This window comes from Pseudopipra pipra, chromosome 6 (genome assembly GCF_036250125.1).
Source record: "Pseudopipra pipra isolate bDixPip1 chromosome 6, bDixPip1.hap1, whole genome shotgun sequence".
NCBI lineage: Eukaryota > Metazoa > Chordata > Aves > Passeriformes > Pipridae > Pseudopipra > Pseudopipra pipra.
In genome coordinates, this window is record NC_087554.1 from 65,525,183 (window position 1) to 65,544,099 (window position 18,917).

The 18,917-nt window shown below is 57.4% G+C and overlaps 1 protein-coding gene across 4 annotated transcripts in view; it reads right to left on the reverse strand.

Moving 5' to 3' along the window:
• The window catches only part of LRFN5 (leucine rich repeat and fibronectin type III domain containing 5), a 36,644-nt gene extending 18,212 nt beyond the window's left edge, over positions 1 to 18,432 (reverse strand). For 2 of the 4 annotated variants that reach the window (XM_064659736.1, XM_064659733.1), the window contains exon 1: positions 18,288 to 18,381. The gene's annotated coding sequence lies outside the window, so the exon portion shown is untranslated. Of the gene's footprint in view, positions 1 to 17,922; positions 18,035 to 18,287 lie in introns of those variants that run through there. The other 2 variants (XM_064659734.1, XM_064659735.1) reach the window with 2 other exon arrangements.
• Between the last annotated feature and the right edge of the window lie 485 nt (positions 18,433 to 18,917).

Sequence of the window (18,917 nt, forward strand, 5' to 3'; positions counted from 1 at the left end):
GCTGTGAAAGGCACAGCCTGGCTCCGGAACAAGGACCGGGGAGCCGAGATCGGGACACGCGGGAGCACTGAGGCCTCACCAAACCCAACACTGAACTAAACCCTTGTTCAGGGACAGGGACTGGGTGTTTGCTGGGTCAGTACCTGCCACTGTACCATCACACAGTCACATCCCACAGGGGTCCCACTGGGACTTCCAAGGCTGGGGACACTGGAGGTTGGAGGGAGTGGCAGCAGCCAGAGGCTGCAGGGCTGCCATGGGACCAGCGTCCAGCATCAGTAACCCTCACATGGACCCTGATGGCATCAGCCAAACCACTGCCAATCCATCAAATATGCCAGGACAGGGTGGGAGAGGGGCTGAGCATGGCTGTGCCATCCCGGCACTGCATCCCAATAGGAGCAGGAAGGACAGGAGACCTCACTGCTCTCCATGGCCAGGTCTGTGGGAAGAGCCTGTGGTGGCAATGGTGAGGGATGTGAGTGGGAGGAGAGCAGAGCCAGCAGGAGAGGGATCTGGCCCAGGAGGAGCTGACGACACAGTTCCCCCCGGACCCAATCATATTTAATTTTTCTATCAATTTTCATTAGCCTTTTCCCATGCCTCTAGTTCGTCCACAGCATTGCAGGATTTGTTAAAAATAAACCATTACTGTCTCAGGGAGCTCCTTGGCCAATTATTTTAATACTCCTGGGTACCAGTTATCCAGCTCTGCCACTTTTAAACTGCCTTACTTAAACTGTCACTTTTTAACCTTTTTCTTAGCAGTAGAAAATAGCTGCCATGAGCTTGCATTCTGCTGCTCCTTTGCAAAAGGCAAACAGAAATAATCACAGAAAACTTCTGCATCACCCCCACGTATTCCCTGCTTTGTCTTGTGAGGTCCAGCCCTGTGATAGGCTTCTGTTTGTACCTCAAATGTAATTCCCCTCCTGCAGCTGGTACCTGACCCAAGGATATTGAACATTTCAATTAAAAAATTTCCACCAATCTCAGAAAACAGATATTCAGGCATAAAAAAAAGACCTTCAGTGTGATGAAGTGTTTTTGGTGAGCAGGGCAAAATTAACCCTATTGGACACCAGGAAGAATTTCTTCACTGAAAGAGTGGTCAGACATTGGCAGGGGCTGCCCAGGGAGGTTTGGAGTGCCCAGCCCTGGAGGTGTCCCAGGAAGGCCTGGCCGTGGCACTCAGTGCTCTGGGCTGGGGGACAAGGTGGGCATCGGGCACAGGGGGGATCCATGGGCTGGGAGGGCTTTTCCAGCCTCAGGGATCCTGGGATTCTGTGGTCTGGCAGAAACGCGCCTCATGAAAGGGTGGCAAGACAGGGGGCTCCAGCAGCAATCCCTCCTGCACCCCAAAAGCCCTCCAGCCCCAGTGCCAAAGGCTCCCCAGCTGCTGCTCTGGACCCACAGCTCTACAAGTCTCTGCTGGAACAAGTGCCTCGTTACCTCATTTGTTAATTGGCCACTTCTCCATCCCCTGTCGCCTGGCATTAACAAGCCCCACTGTCAGGGCCGCTCGGGCAGTACCCACACCGCTGCCTGCCGGTCATTAAGCTCAGAGCTCCGCTAACGAGCACAGCCTGGAGCCGAGCGGGGCTGTTCCCTTAATGAACCGCAGCTCCGGGCTCACAGAGCCCGCGGTAGCGGAGATGGCAGCGCTGACACCAGGAGAGGCTCAAGTGACTGACTGCGACCTCATCCACCTCTGAGTCACAGTTCTGAACAGCTGGTGAACGTGACGACCAGAGATGGTGTGAACTGCTCGGGGAAGGGCTGACAGAGCCGTGCTACGTCCTTTCCTCTGCTTCCAAAACACAGATCAAACATCTTGTGGGACAGAAAAAAAATAACATAAGCAAATGAAACGGGTTTTCCTTCAGCTGGACAAGATCAAAACTACTTTATACAGATTTTTGGAAAAAGAAAAGATATCCTTAGCTGCTTTCAAAACTTCCAGCCCAGAGGAATTATTCTGAACGGTCATTTCCCTCCTCCTCTACATCTCGGTGCATGGAGCAGATACCATCAGATCTGCCACGTGCAATCCCATCAGTTTGCAGGATTTATATCTCCCTCTTCTATGCCAGAAAATTTAATGGGTCTCTTGGTCCTAATGTTCTTAACTCAGCAAAGAGTCTGAGCATTTCAGATAAGAGACATACTTAAGGCTTTGGCAAAGAAGTTTAGATTTTAATTGCTGCTTCAAAAATTGATCAGCCGTGCTGCTGTGGCAAGATTTCCATGTTCCATGGAATTTGAGGAAGAGATGCCAGTGGATGGACACCCACACCCTAAATGCAGCCATATCAGGCTGAGGCTGATCCTGCCCCGAGGCCCCAGCAATGCCTAGCAAGGGCACACCACAGTCCAGCTGTGGCCAGCTGTGCAGCAGCTGACAAGGACCACGCCAGGCTCTGCCCATCGCACTGCACCCCTGCAGCTGTGCTGTGGGAGTCTCCAGCTCACATCCCAGTCGTGGCTTGGAGAAGGCAGAAATCTTGGGAGATCCTGATGACCTTTTCCCACATTGTCCCAGCCATGGGACCAGCACAGCGGGAAGGCAGGAGCCCCAACACAGACCCCTTCGGCTCCTGGTGACCACAGCACAGCTGCTCTGCTGCATCCCCTCCCTGCGTGAGCCTTCCCCACTCGCTGGGATTTTCAAAGGAAAATGAAGTCCAGGTGGATCCCAAGTGTTCCCACAGCCTGTTCCCCCCACTACTCCTCCACACCTGCTCCCCACAGAGTCCCCTGCTCAGGGTTCCAGAGCTGGGCCAGCAGCCAGGCTGTGATCTGCAGTTTGAACATGTTTTAAACTTACTTATTTTCCACTGAATACATTTTGGTATAATTCTCTCTTATCTTAATTAATATCAGGAAAATTACACCGTTCCCCTCTCACAAAAGGAGGCAGAGCAGCATTGTGCAGGGAAATGCTTGTAGAAACAAGGAACCTCCAACTCATACCTCAGGTAAATTAGTGTGACTTTACTGCAGCTAATTGAGTTATCCTCAAATTATGCGCAGAAAAAAGCAGGGACTTTGCTCTCCCCACAGTGTCCTCGTTAAAAATGCATCACCACTCCTCATCTCTCTGCTCAACAGCACAGGAACGTGTGTCTGTGTGACGTGTCCCTATCACACCCCACCCACCAACCTCAGCAGGTCTGGCAGGAAGGGGCTGAACAGGAGGGAGAGGGGACACAGGGGAGAGCCCCAAGCTCCAGAAGGCAGGACGGGGCCCCAGGTGCCACCAGGGCAGGGAGCAGCACACAGACATCATTCCCAGGCACTCCAGGTCCCCCACAACTACTCCTGCTGCTCACACACTCCTTGGATTTTCACGGGGAGGTGACAGAAAGAGAGAGACAAACCCAGAGATGATGACGGGGGATGTCACCGGGAGTTTTTTAACTTTTGTTTGAATGGATGAGGAATTCACTTTCTTCTTCAGAATTACTCCTGGGGAGCCTGCACACCCCGGAGCACCAGGGTTCAGCACCCCCAGCACTGCCCACAGCAGCATCCCCAGTGCCAGTGGGGTGCCTGGCTCAGCCAGTGCCACACAAAACCCCACCCCAGGCAGGCCACTCCAAAACTTGGCCTAAACGTAAGGAAAAGCCATCAAATGTGAAAAGTTTTGAGTGGAGTATTTTGTATTCCAACAAATGGCATTTTTTAGCAGAGTTGCTTAAATAGAAAACTTCCAAGGTATTTCCTGACGCAGGGGCAGCTGCCCCTTGGTTACACCTGCAGGAAATGTCCAGAGGTCTAAGACGTGGATCTAGTGGCCCCAGGGATGAGCACAGGGGGCAGGTGCTGGTGCAGTGCAGGGGCACACTGGAGCAGGTCCCGGTGCCAGACAAGGCCACAGCCATTTGCCAACATTTCAATTGTTGTTGCTGATTGGTTTTTTAAGTTTTTTTGCTGTTTTTTCATTTAAGTTTTGTTATACTAAAGAAAGCAACAGAAAAGCAAAGGCATCACATCCTTCCCGCTGCACTGGAGTCTCCAAGATACACAACTACCTTCTCCTGCACTTAATTTCTGCTGAGAAGAACTGATGCCAATTGAATTTCTTTTAATAAAAAAAGCCTTTTGCTGAAAATAAAATTTTATTTTAAGGAAAGAAAACTTTTTCTAAAATATTTTCAGCTTTGCTATCAAAGTTCTCCCTTGCCAATCTCTTTTGCTGTCTGGTCCCCTTGTTTAATTTTGTAATTAAGAATGCAGTAAAGGAGATGGAGAAAACTAAAGCACTTCAGTAAGGGGACAGAGCAGAGCAAAGCAATGCCCTGGGCAGCACTTCCAGTGCTCACAGGACTGACTCATTTTCAAGTCCATTCACCACTCAGAAGCTCCAGCACAGCCGATTCTGTGGGCATGGTGACCTTACATGGCTCCCAGGAACAGGACTTGTGAGAAAGGCCACAGAATCCCAGAATGGTTTGGGCTGGGAGGGACCATGAAGACGATCCAGTTCCACCCCCTGCCATGGGCAGGGACACCTTCCACTATCCCAGGTTGCTCAGGGCAAAAGTAAATTTGACAAAAGTAAAATATCTTGGTGTCACGCTGCCACTCTCAGAATGACTGTGACCAGGAAAAGCACCTGGAGGCATCACCAGCAGGGCTGGGGCTGCCCAACCCTCACCAGGACCACCCAGGAGCTGCTGGAAGGAACACAGCCACAACAGGCTGTGCCAGAGACAGTTCAGGTGAGCTGACAGGACCACTGCCTGGGAAAACGTGGACCCTCAGGAGTCTCAGGAGTGAGGCTCCTAAGGCATGAAATCCCCCTCTGAAGTCAGGGAGGACAAGGAATGAAGCCAACACCTTCAACCCTCTGCTCCAGCAATCTGCCTGGGTGCCCGAGTCACCCCGGGGGACCCCACTGTCACCCTGCTGGAGGCCGTGGGTGCCCCCGGCAGCAGTCCCGGGGGGCTGCCTGCACCCCAGCCCAGCACAGGGGGACCAGGATGGTACCAGGCAGCACAAGGACGGCTCCTCTGCCAGCTCTGGCACTGAGGGATGACATGGGGACAGTGGGTTCCAATCCAGCTGTGTCACAAAGCCACAGCATAGGAGAGTTCCCAGGGATACGGCAATGCTCAATCTGCTTTACCCCCTGAAATTAGGGAATGTGCTGCTTTGCTGTGTGCCATCAGTTAAACTCTCATTTACATATGCACAGAGGAAAACAAACAAATTCCCAGATTTCCCAAAGCAGGGTCTCCTAGGGCAGGATCTCCTGCAGCAGGATCTCCTGGCTCCCAAGCAGCCTTTCCTTCACACCACCCGAATGAGATCCGACTGTCCTCCCTGCATCCTCCCCGTGTACAGAGCCACCTTCACGTGCCATTTCCTTCTGACACATGGACACTCCACACATGCACCCACCAGCACAGCTGGAATTATACTGGAAAAGACTTTTCACAAAGCAAAGTGACTCCATTTGGAAGCCTGGTGCCCCTCATAACCAAGGCTGTTGGAACAGCAGCCCGGCCCACACCTACAGAGGAAGGATCATCTCTGTCCCCTGTGATAACATGTGGGAATACTCCGATATGATGTGACAAAGAGGCCCTGTGTGTGACACAGGCATCGTCACCTCTACAGCAGCCATGAGATACTGTGGCCCAACAAGCCTGCTGCTCAGCCCTGCCCTGCCACAGCTCCAGGAGCACAGGGATCCTGCCCTCCAGGTCACCACGAACCACCCACAGAGGAAGCCAACATTTGCAAAGGATCAGAGCATAAACTTTAAATTCCCAGAGATGTGGGGATGTGGCTGTTTCCATTCCTGTCCTCACATGCTGGGAACTGACTTCCCTTTTCTGTCCCACGACAGTCCCTTTCCCCTTCATTAACCAGCACCCCCAAGCCCCCGTCCCTCCAACTATCATGAACCCCTTCATTCCCGTTGTCTTGGCTGGTCACCAGGAGCACAGTGGTGACTGCTGTTCCCAGGTGCCCAGAGGTTCTGTACCTGCAACTACTTTTATGGTGAAACAGCATTTGTGCATCAACACAAACGGATGTCTCGAAGGACCAAGATTCCATCCTCCAGCAACGGGACTGACCCATGCTGGTGCACAAATCCCTGTACGGGCTGGAATGTCATGGCCAGGTCACAGCCCCAACCAGCTGCACCTGGGAACAGCAGGACACAGGTGAACAGAAAATCAGGCACCGCATGGCATCGAGATGGGAACGGGAAACACGTCAGGAGAGCAGATCACTGCCAGCACGAGTGTGACGGGAGAGCTGCCAGGCTGTGACTGAGCACGGAGATCCTGAACTTCCGCTTTCGTCCACCAAGGAAGCGGCTCAAATCTTGTCATTCTGGAAGGATTTGAAGAAGCTGCTCGAGCTTCATGGACAGAAGCAGTACCTGAGAGGTTTCACAGCATCACAGATGGGGCAGATGCAGGCAGCAGCCCTAGGAGGACATGGCTGCTGCGGTGAGCACTGTGCTTTGGGCAGCCCTGCTGCCTGTGCCACCACCTGGTAGGGGGACAGCCCCACATCCCCCTGCTCCCCAGAACCCCCATCCTCTTGGGAAAGGTGTTTAAAGGACATCTCTGTGGATACCAAAGCTGGGAACAAATACCAGCCCAGATGCCAGCCCAGCGTCTGGGAATTGCATTAATTCCCCCCAGCACCAAAAAAAGTACCTGCTCCCTCCAAGAAGGGTATTCTATGGGAGATCAAGGGTGTAACCATCCAGCATCTCAGCACCCGGCAGGGTGGAAATAAAGGCCTTGTAGAGGCCTGGAGAGCAGGAACAGTCTGCTCAGGCCTGGGGTTTCCTTTGCCCTGCAGTGGGCGAGGGCGGCGCGGCCAGGGGGGCTGGGGCAGTGGGGACCAGGACAGTTCCCCCTTGCAGTGTCCTCAGCCTCTCTGCCCCACTGCCCCCAAGACCACCCTCCTGCCCCCCTCTACCTATCCCTTTTTTGGAAGGGGAAGAATTCACTGCTGGGGCTGTACCTGTCCCCTCTGCCCAGCGCAGAGCTCACCAGCTGCCAGCCCCTGGCAGTCTGGGATTTCCTCCTGACGGACAGGAACTGCCAGACAAGCAAACTCCTGCAAAGCGCAGCCGAGCAAGTAAGTGCTACAAAATAAGAGCAATTTATTCCAGGGTTTACGAGTCAGTCTGTGGTCCTCAGAGATAATTCTGCTGTCAGGTGCTTATGTTCCTCCAGCACTGCCAGGCTACACGAGCTGCTTTCGTGTCTCTATTAGCCACACGTATGCAGATCCCCCTTTTCCACATTATATTTGCATTCAACACGTAAAGCTTGGCTTGATCTGTGCTGCAAACTAAGCACAATTCTGTCATGAGATTGCACGGAAAACCACAGTGGGCTTCTGACCAGCATATGCTATTTGGGACACTGGAACCTACTGGTCTTTCTGGAAAGTTCTGGCAGTCTGGAAACGCCTTTTGAACCCACCCTGTCCCAGCTACACACTGGAGTTTTGCTGGCCAAGTTGCATTGTGTCTCTCACTTGGGAGCAAACCACCCCTCACTAAGATTTGAACTTTACTGTGAGGGTGGTGAGGTCTTGGCATAGGTTGCCCAGAGAAGCTGTGGCTGCCCCTGGATCCCTGGAAGTGTCAAAGGCCAGGCTGGATGGGGCTTGGAGCAACCTGGGCCAGTGGAAGGTGTCCCTGCCCATGGCAGGGGGTGGCACTGGATGGGCTTTAAGGTCCTTCCAACCCAAACCATTCTGGGATTCTATGACTCTATAGGGGAATGTGGCAGAAAAAGCCACAACAAACCCTCATGGTTCTGTGCCAGGCAGAGGGAGCTACGGGAGGGGCAACTGCTCCCCTCAGGTCCTGCTACTCTGGTTTGGGGGTGACCCCCCATGACCCCCATGCTGGAGAGCACAGCTCGAGACCAGCCTGGCTGGTGTCCACACGAGACATCGGCAGGTCAGCCTGTCACTAATTGAATTATACCTGCATTACTTAATAAACAAAGAAAACTCTCCACATTACAACGATGTAATCCTTTAATTGGTTTATGAGCACAGAGTCCCACAGGAAGTGTCACAAATCCATCAGGATGCCCTGAGCACTGTGTTTCTGAGCTGGAGAGATAAGGAGTGTCATATGCCAGCGGTCGGCTCTGGGATCAGCTGGCAGTGGAGTTGAGCCAGCACTGTGCTCTGCTCCACACCACCGAGCACACCCAGCACCAGCACCCCCAGCACCAGCACTCCCAGCACCAGCACTCCCAGCAGCACTCCTGAGAGCTGTGGAGCCACCTGCACCAGCAGGACCCGGCAGCCAGACCCTGTCCCCCAGCACCGCTGCCCCTCCATCATGGGCTGCTGCCCATCCAGTGTGCAGGGTGACCCCCCTGCTCTGGTGTGCACCACAGAGCTGTCCCAAAGGGCACCCAGGGCCTCTTCCAGGCACAACATCAAGGGCAGGTGAGCACTGCAGACCCTCAGTGCCTCCAGCCCCTTGTCCGCACTGGGTCCATCAGGCCTTGCCAACACAGTCCCATCTGACTCCCCAAATGCACATGAGGGGATGCTGGGTCCTCCTCACCCATCACCTCAGCCTAGAAATCCCCTTCTAGTGCCCCACACAACATGCTAACGCAGGTGTAGACCAGAACCATGTCCGTGACACTCACCCCACTTTGGAAGGGCACAGGAGCCTTAGCAGAGGGAAACCGCACTGCAGGAGGCAGATATCCTGCTCCACGCTGCCTGGCAGGAGGCAGGTATCCTATTCCATGCCACCCCATGCATGCACATGTCAGCTCAGGATCGACCCTCTGCTGTAAAAAAACTACATTGGCATGTGAAGCATCAGCAGTGTTGCTCCAGCTTGCACTGGTAGCCAGGCCAAGGGCGAGGAGGGGACGGGGCACAGGTACTCGCTGGCCACACCAGAGGGGATGGGGCGTGGGGCATGGGATTGCAGCTGGGACCCCACAGACTCTGTGCTCTCCCCACCATCTGCGCTGCACGGGGACACCTGGATTGCCAGGAACGTGTGTGCTGCTCCCCAGATGTTTGGGGGTTTTCTGTGCCTGGGATCACAGGAACAACACACTGCACCCTTGGACTATGAGTGATTCCTCTGATCCATATATGGTAATCATAGTGCTCTTGCCCTTCACTTTTCTCCTTTATCCTTCACCTCTCTTCCCATCCCCAATGCGGACCAGGGAAGCATTACTGACCACTGGGGAACCATTTGGTTATCTGATTTCACCCATTTGCTCCAGCTGGCGAGGAGCAAGTCCAGCCTCTCCCCAGCATTACGAGTCTCACATCCTGCTGGCCACAATTTCACTCCTCATTACTGTTCTTTATTTATTGTTATTATTTCAGCTTTCCAGATGGAATTTAAATGCAGTCACACACTCTGTACATTGGCTTCTTTAATGCTTCTTAGAAGGAATGAAGCTTATTCAGCTCAGCCCTTTGTGCCTGTCGCTGCCACTGCGGGAGGCGCTGGCAGAGCCGGCGCGGGAGCACCGAGGGGCGCGGAGCCGAGCGGAGCTGAGCCCGCAGCCGAGCGGCGCCGCAATCACGGGCATTCACCAGAGCAGGGCTGCCGGTACCCTCTGGATACACAGCACAATGCTACCCAGGAATGCTCATTTAAAAACTATTGTCCTGATCTGCTCCCTCAGGAATTAGCACAATCCTCAGCCAGCAGTAGCAGCAGCTGTAACCATCCATCCCGACCTACTGTGTCTTTTTCCACAGTGTTTATCACGTTTTCCTTCTAGAACAGGGAAGGACGTGGAGGTTGCTTCAACCCACAGAAGGTGTGTGTTTGCTGAATGCTTCTTTAATAACACAGGTTAGAAACAGCGTGTCTGACCCAGGGCAGGAACGGGCCATAATGAACATAACAGGAATACCAGCCCAGGGGGAGGCAACCCCCCATTTCAACTGTATCAGAACACTGTAGTGACATCAGGCTGTGTGTGCTTGGCCTGTTACCAGCAAATAGAGCAAACAGCCCCTGAGCAGGGTGGCAGGGAGAGCCCAGCACCACCATGGCACACAGCAGGGCAGGCAGGGATAGCCCAGCACCACCACGGCACATAGCAGGGCAGGCAGGGATAGCCCAGCACCACCATGGCACACAGCAGGGCGGGCAGGGATAGCCCAGCACCACTATGGCACACAGCAGGGCAGGCAGGGATAGCCCAGCACCACTATGGCACACAGCAGGGCAGGCAGGGATAGCCCAGCACCACTATGGCACACAGCAGGGCAGGCAGGGATAGCCCAGCACCACTATGGCACACAGCAGGGCAGCAGCCCCAGAATCTCTGTCTCTGGGAGGTTCCCTGGTGCCCAGCACTTTGGTGTAAGTCAAAGGGGACACCCCAAGACCCCACATCCACAGCAAGGTGGGGCAGAACCCTGGATTGACCTCAGCCCGAGGTAGCTGAATATCCTACAGTGGAGCTGGAGGTGCCTGGGGCCAGGGGAAGACGGCAGTGGGCCAAGGCCAGCTCTGCTCTCCAGACTCCTTGCTGTGTCTCCTCTGACACCTGCCTGGGCAGCAGCTCCCCCAGGCCCCTCTCTGCACCCCCAGGACTGTGGTGGTGGGCCAGCACAGCCCCACCACTGGCCAGAGCTCACCAGGTGCCCACCACTGGCAGCCCCCATGGACAGCTGCCATCAGGGCAAGGCCACCGCTTCTCAGGGCACAGCCAGGGCATTCATCACCTGCTCAGGTGAAAATGCCCCTCAGGCCAGGCACCATGTCACAGATCCTCTAGGCTCAACACTCAAGGCCAATGCTCCCTGAAGACCATGTGTCATGGAAAGAAACTCAAACTTCTCCTGGGCTGGCAGCCTCTGTCGAGACAGGTGTTGCTGTGAACCTCCCAGCCCATGCAGACAACCCCTGGGCACTGCCATTTGCTGTGGCTTTCTATGAAATGTTTAAAAGCCAGTGCTTTTAAAGCTTTTGCAGCACACACAACTTCATGCACAACTCCTCTGCTACTTCCAGGAGCTTCTCTACGCCGAGGGGTTCCAGAGGATGCCCTGTGCCCCCACCCCAGGCACCACGACACAGCAGAGACATGGCAGGCACACGCAGGTCCTACATGGGTGGTGCTGCCCAGAGACAGGAGTCACCTGTGGTAATGAGGGCAACAGCACAGCCAGAGCCTGGAGCATCCCAGGCCATGTGAACGGCCTAAGGACTGCAGAGGGATTAATGACGTGCTGCCTAAGCCGACACAAGTACGTTAAGTGCCAATCTGGAAGCAGGACCGCAATGCTCAGACACCTCACCATGGACAGACCAGGACAAAAGCATTGCTCTGCAACTCCAAATTGCACAAACAGCTGTGAGGGTCATGGGGGACTGAACAGCCCTTACACCGAGCTGCTTGCAGGACTCACCCACTGTTACACATGTACCTGGCTACACTCGTCCTGCTGCTGACCAGACCACAGGCTGAAATCTCTCCCTTCTGTCTCGAAGAGGAGCAAACCTCCCCGCCTCAGACAACCAAAGAGCTGCCATGGGGCACTAACCACGTCCCCATGGTTACTTCCAAAACACACCAGACCCTGATGGAGGGCTCCTCACTGCTCACCAGTGGGGGATGCAGAGAAGGGAGGTGTGTGTGGGACATCTACAGGGTCCAGCTGCAACAAGAGGGGGGTTCCCTGCAAGGGACATGGAGTACTGGAAAGGAGGCTGCACCCTCAAAACCGCTCAAGAAGCACAGTCCTTGCCACATGCCTGGGGACGAGGACACATCTGTTTGGAGCAGCCCAGGGCAAAGAGTGATGAGCAGCCCACAGAGGAGTCCCCTTGTGGGTGCTCTGCTGGCAGAGCCTCTGCAGCTACACATCACCCAGCAGAGGCTGGTTCTCCCCACAGGCACCCTCAGCCCCAGTCCCCAGAACAGCCCATGGGGCCTGAGTGCTGCCAGACCCACAAGTGACACAACGAGGACAGGTCATCAAATGAGTCCACCCGCAGCACGTCCCCAGCCCACCACAGGCCATACCAAGGATCTGCACAGTCCCTGCTGGGACAACCTGCCACTGGGCACTGGCAAACACCGTGGGAGGCAGGACTGGGGCTTGTGCTGTTCTCATCCTGTTTCTTTACACCATAGAGGTGGAAGATGCTCGACTGTCTGGGCTCAGTTGTGGCACTCAGGGCCCCGCCGCTCTCCTGGCCAGGGTGCCATCGCTGTGCAGAGCCCTTCCCACATGCCTGCAATACAATCGGCTGTCTCCAAGGCAGCCTTGGCCAAAGCTGAGGCTTGGAGGCAGGAGGAGAGCAGCAGTCACTGCTCGGGAGCTGCAGTTCGGAGCCTGGTCCCCAAGAGCAGCATCACTGCAGCCGGGCACCAGCGGAGATGAGACATGAGGCTGACGTGTCAGGAGGAGCCGTGAGCACAGCAAACCTGCCCACGGCACAGCGACACCAAACCTGCCCACAGCGACACCAAACCTGCCCACAGCACACACAGCACAGCAACACCGGCTCTGCACGGAATCACAGCCGGCAGCAGAAGGCTCCCTGTGAAACACCACGTACCCGGCGGCACCACTGACTCACAGCTGACAAGGCGACAAATCCCGCTCGCCTTACTCAGACCCGCTCCCACGAGCCCTATCAGGGAGCTTTACATCAAGGGTTTCAAAAGTGCGTTGGAGAAAACAACAACAAGGCAGCTCCCAGAGCCCCGGCAGTGCTGCCACCAGCACCTGCCCTCCTGTGCCACAGCACCTGCCCTCCTGTGCCACAGTACCTGCCTTTCCTCGGCCCACAGCACCTGCCTTTCCTCTGCCCACAGCACCTGCCTTTCCTGTGCCCATGGCACCTGCCTTTCCTGTGCCACCAGCACCTGCCTTTCCTGTGCCCATGGCACCTGCCTTTCCTGTGCCCATGGCACCTGCTCTCCTGTCCCGGGCAGAGACTTCACATCCCAGGCAAACTCTTAACTCTGGTTTAAACCCAGAGAAGTTTAACTCACACCTCACCCACGTGCAGCAGAACATGTTTGCATGACTCGGTTTAAAGCAATCTCATCCCAACCCTGGGACCAGCAGCACTGTCACCGGGGGACTGAGAACACATCCTGAGGATTCCCATTGGTGTGACTTTCTCCACCGCCTTTTTCCTTGTTGTATGTGTTTTCCTCACACACCTGTCCCACAGCTGGTCAGTCCTGCTGCAGGAGGCACAGAGCTGCCACAGCTCACTACGGTGGGCTCCTGCTTCTCTGTCCCCCATGGCCAAATACAGAGACCAGGGAGTACAAAGAATTAGAAATAAATACACAGGGAATTTCAGCTATCTGGCAATGAAACAATGCTGAGCCAACAAAAACTGAAGAGTTTAATCTGTCTCCAATCCAAAAGAATTCCAATATGATCTTGACAGAGAAGCCTAAACAAAAACTTAAAGGGAAAAAAGATATTCCATTTTAAAGCAAAATTACCTAATCATGTGCTTTCATGGAAATGTTTTTGGCAAGAGACAGTTCCCAGGGAGAAGCTTTTTGTAGAAGAGCAACCTCAAAAGTACAGCACTGGACACAGGCTCTGCAGCACCAGGAACTGGCTCAAATGATCCGAGGTCCCGCTGGCCATGTGCTACACAACTAGAGGCACCCATCAAGGTCCCCATTACTGCCTCAATTAGCCATTTGACAAATCACCTTCTGCATTATCCTGCCTGTTGGGGCAAATATTACTTGCAGAGCCATTTATTCCATGAGAACACAAGAGCTGCTGCCCGGCTCAGGTGGCAGGCACAGGGTGCCCAGCCTGTGCCTCAGTGGCCAGCGAGCCAGCCAGGATGGGGCAGGGAGCCCCTCGGACACCAGAGAGACCCTCACACAGCTAAGTAATGGGATAACTGGGCAGTTAAAGCAGCTGCCAGGGATACCTGCACCCACGGTCCTTGTCAGGGCACAGCTCCTGGCACCACACAGTTTCACACTCTACGGACCCACAGAGTCCTGGCTGAGGGACCAGGGGTGGCCCAGGGGCTCAGCACCTGTCCTTGGCTTGAGGGGCTTCAGGCAAGGGTGTCCTCCGAGAGCCCTGCATTCACCTCTCCTCACCCCACCTGCTCTCCCCGAATGCCAACCCCTCTCCCTTCCTCTGCAGCCTCTTAGTTCTCCAAGAGCCGACAGTGAGAGCTCCACAGAAGACAAACGGGTGCCATCACTATCCCACGTCAGGCTGCAGGCACTCAGCCAGACACCGCTGGCACCACAGCCCCGTGAGCAGGCCTGTGGCTCACTTGGAGGTGTAGGAGAGGTCTCCATCCCTGCTTGAGAGCCCCACCAGACCCATGCCAGCTCCAGAGAAAGGTACATAGGGACACAGACCCACCCCTGCAGCAGGACTGTGTGGGAACACCTTCAACAGCCTGGATCTGGGCACCGCACAGAGGAATTCCATAACCTAAGTTACTTCTTCAAGATTTGTCATTTTGTTTTCAAAATGACACCTCAAACTCCAGGGTACCAGAAGGTGTATCTGACTAATTCTAAGCAAATGTTTCTATTTCGCTGCAAAGTACATGATTATTTGACATATATTTCTAGAAAGAATGGTTCACTCTTCAGCAACAAAACCTTATACTTTGGATAAGGTTTGGATTTGGCTTTCCAGGCTTGAATATGTCTCCAGTGGTGCCTCTGTTCAACCACATTTCTGTCTGCTACCCAGCTACATGGACAACAACAAGCTTTTGTTTCCAAAGCATTTTAGGTAACTACCTCAAGAATAGTTTTTTTAAAAACATACACACACACACACACACACAAAGCCCACTCTTAGCACAAACTTCATCATACAGTCTCAGCAAGCACATTTTAATAGTGTGATATTGAAAAGTAATTTTACTACTAGCTAGAAAAGTCTGAAGACTGCAGAGGATATATTTAGATGTGTATAAATAGACAACACTCAGTGATGTCTGGCCCAAGGAGTACAAATCTTCCCTAATGCATAGAATGTGCCTGGCCCAAAACGCTTGAGCAGCACTTAGACAGCCTTTTCAGTTTGGCTCAGGCTCTGAGCCCGCTAATAGCGAGGCCATTAGAGCAGCGCTCCGGCCTCGCTGCTCGCGCAGGGAATATGCAAAGATCGCTCTATAAACCCAGCCTGTTACCACATCTGAAAGCACAGGCAGTATTGATCAGCGATGGAAAGTCATTAGCTCTCCAGCCTCTGAACCACCTCCACGTGCCCCAGAGGAGAGACGTGCCCTCCAGGCACCTCAGGGTGCTCCATCTTCCCAAGACAGGCACCCCATGTGCCAGGCCCATCCTTCATGGTGCACCCACCTTCATGTCTCTAATCTTTCTCAAAAAATTGGGGAAGATCTGGTTTCTTCTTGACGCGCTGCTCCGCCACATCTCTTCTGAGTTCCCACCATTCTGTCCCACACCACCAGCCAGCCTTCCTCCCCCCATCAGCACTCACACCTTCAGCTGCCAATGAGAGCCTCTCCAGACAAGAGCCATATGAAAAATTCAAACCAATCCCCTGGCATGGCATCCTGAGCACTGCTGCAGCCGAGCCTGGTGCTTCTCCTGGTCACAAGGACGACAGGAGCACTCAACCTGCCAGCTCTCACTGAGACAGGACAATCTGGAGCCCACTCCCACAGCTGAAGGTGTTTGGTGGAATGGGACAACCTGGAGCCCTCTCCTGCACCTGGAACTGTTTGTCGAACTGGTGAACTAGTTCAGCTTTGAACTTGCACTGGGCACTTGAGATATCCAGGATTTGCTTCCACTGACTGTCCTGCCATGATAAAATCAGAAACTGCTCTTTCTGAAAGCAGAAAGATGATCTAATATGCCAGGAGACGTTTCTTAGCAAGGCTTGTGACTGCAGGCCGAACTGGCGAGCTCTGGTGTTCATTCTGATCCAGCCTTACGCATTTAAACACATTTATTATGCATTTAAACAAATGCATAATCCCTTGAGTACAGTATATATATAGAACCATGGATCGGGAAGGTGTTGGGCACCAAGAACACTCAGGCTCTGGTACAGCTCCTTGTGCAGAGTCGAACCTGGCTCCCAGATCAGCAGCAGAATCACCAGGCCTGGCTCCAGAGCCCACTGGCACACATCCCCCTGCCAGGACCGACTATGGCAGCACCACGGAGCCTGCTCCGATGTGGGGCCCATACACAGGAGTGGGTGCCCAGCCGGAGTCCCTGGGGCAGCACGTGCAGCCCCGAGCACACGGGTCCAGCAGCGGGCTGTCCCGGGACACAGCCCCGCCACACGGGTCCAGCAGCGGGCTGTCCCGGGACACAGCCCCGCCACACGGGGACAGACCGCTCCCGGCACAGGCGGCTCCGCCCCGCGCTCCTGGACACAATCAGGGCCAGGATCGGTGCTGCCAGAGCCATCCCAGGGCCCTCCACCTGCAGATGTGCATCTGGAACCAAATGGGCTAAATCCCGGGACGGATCCATTTTGCCTCGCCAGCGTACTGCCTGGCTGCGCTGGCCTGAGCAGCCCTGGACACGCAGCGCTCGCCCGAGGATGCTCAGAATGCACGAGCTGACACCACGTGTCACGCAGAACATGTGAAATGGAAGCGTGGGTGGGGAGGATCACCAGCACGACAGCACGATGGCCAAGGGCAGGACTCTCTGCTCCACGGCAGTCACCTGGAGGCTGCACAGGGCTGGGCTTGGCTGGGGGCACCTGCTGTCCTACCCCTGGTCTCCAGGACTGGTGAAGCCGTGTTCATGACCACAGCTGGGACCAACACCTTCCTCTGCTCCAGACATGCAGCGTAATGAGAAACGGTCCCTGCCCCGGAGACGGGACAGACGGAGGGAGGGAGGGAGGGAGGAGGTGAAGCGCTGCTGTCCCGGGATGCAGAGGAACTGCAGAGCCGGTGTCCTCCAGACCATGTTGGCAAAGACCAGCCCGGAAAGGGGCTTCCCCAGTCCTCCTGGCCCAGATATCCCCGTGCCCGCCTCACACCGGCCCGTGCCCGCACCCGCTGCTCGCCGCCAGCTGCTCCTGGGCTCCAGGAGTCTGTGTGCTCCGGCATCCGCTCCTGGAGCCGGGAGGGCTGATGCTCCGACACCAACATGGCTGCGAGGCTCCGCCGGCTCCTCCACCGCTGCTCTGCCATCTCCCCAACGGGAACCTTCCGGCGGGGAAGGTCCATCCTGTCCTACATTCTCTCTCCCGCTGACACCGGTGCTCGCCACGGAGAGGGCGAAGGAGATGGAGGAGAGCGCACCCGCATCCCGGGACGCGGGGGACCGCGGCGGCCCCAGGAGAGAGGAGCGGGGGGAGCGGTGTGTGTGTGGCGGGCAGGGGCGCCGGGACGGGGCAGGGGGAACCGGGGGGTTCCTGCTCCCTCCGACACAGCCTTTCACCCCCTGAGCCGCGGCCGAGGCCCCGCGGGAGCGCCCCGGGATGGTTCCGCGCACGGAGGCGCCTCCGCCCGCTCGGGCAGCGCCGCAGCGCCAGCGGTGCCGCGTAACCGGGCGGCGGCGGCGGCAGCAGCGCGGCGCGGAGGGGGCGGCGGCCGCGGCACGGGCGGCCCCGCAGCATCCCCGGCCCGCAGCATCCCCAGCCCAGCCCAGCCCAACGCGGGCGGCCGCCGGCGCCGTCCCGCGGGCAGCGGCGGCAGCGCGGCCCGGCCCGTCCGCGGGGTGCCCGCCCCGCCGCTCCGCTCCGCGCCCCGCGTTCCCCGCCGCCGACGCCGCCGCCCTCCCGGGAGTGGCGTCCCCCCGCCGCCGCCGCCCCCGTACCGGCGCCCCCGCCGCGCCGCGGGCTCGCCCTGCCCGGGCCGTTCGGGACACGCCGGCCCGTCCCCCGCCGCCCCGTCCCCCGGGCCGGTACCGCGGTGCAATGCAGATGTGCCGGGCGCGACCCCCCCCGCGTTACCTGGAGCCTCCGGGGACGGGCGGCGGCCGGAGCGCGTCCCCTGCGGGTGCGGCCGCGGCCGGGCCCCGGCGGGCTGCGGGCGCTGGCGGCAGGCGGGCTGCCCGCCGCTCCGCCCCGAGCCGGCGCTCACCACCCGCATCCTACCGCGGCTCCGCGGCGGGGCTGCCCGCGGCCGGGGCGGGCAGGGCGGCCCGGGGACGGCCCCACGCGGCGGCTCGGGCGGGCGGCGGCACACGCACACACGCGCGGGCGGGGGCGGGGGGCGCGGGGCAGCCCGTCCGCATCAGCCCGCCGAGCCCGCCCGCATCGCCCCGCATGGCCCCGCACCGGGCGGCCCGCCCCGCTCCGCGCCCGCCGGTGCTGACCTTGCCGTGTACCTGCGCCAGGTTAATCCTCGCCAAGCGCTGCCGGTCCGCGCCCCGCTGCGGGATCCTGCGCGCCGGGCGCTGCGCTGGACGGACGGACGGACGGACGGACGGAGAGATGGACGGACGTGGCCGGGGAGCGGGCAGCCCCGCCGCCGGGCCGGCGCCTCCCGGGTGCGGGTGCCGCTAGCGCGGGGCGGCCGGCGGCAGGGCCATGCGGCTCCGCGCCGCTCCGCGCCGGGCGCGCTCAGGCGGAGCAGCCGCGGCGGCGGGGCAGGGCGGGGAGCGCGGCGCCCGCGGCTCGGCCCTCCGCGGCGGCGGCTGCTGCGCCCATCCTCCGCGCCGCCGGCCTCCGCCCGGCCCCGGCCCCGGCCGCGGGCAGCCGCGCCGCTCGCTGCCGCATGGAGCAGCCGCCGCCTCCCCCGCGCCGCGCCGCGCCGGGGCGGGCTGGAGCAGCCGGGCCCTCCCCGCCCCGCCGCACGCACGGCTGAGCCACAGCCGCCCGGCCGCAGCCGCGCAGACGTGCGGCCGGGCCGCCCCCCGCCGCGCCGGGCTCCGGGCTGCGCGCCGCCGGGCGGGACCGGCACCGGGCACCGGGCACCGGCAGGGACACGGACACCGGCACGGACA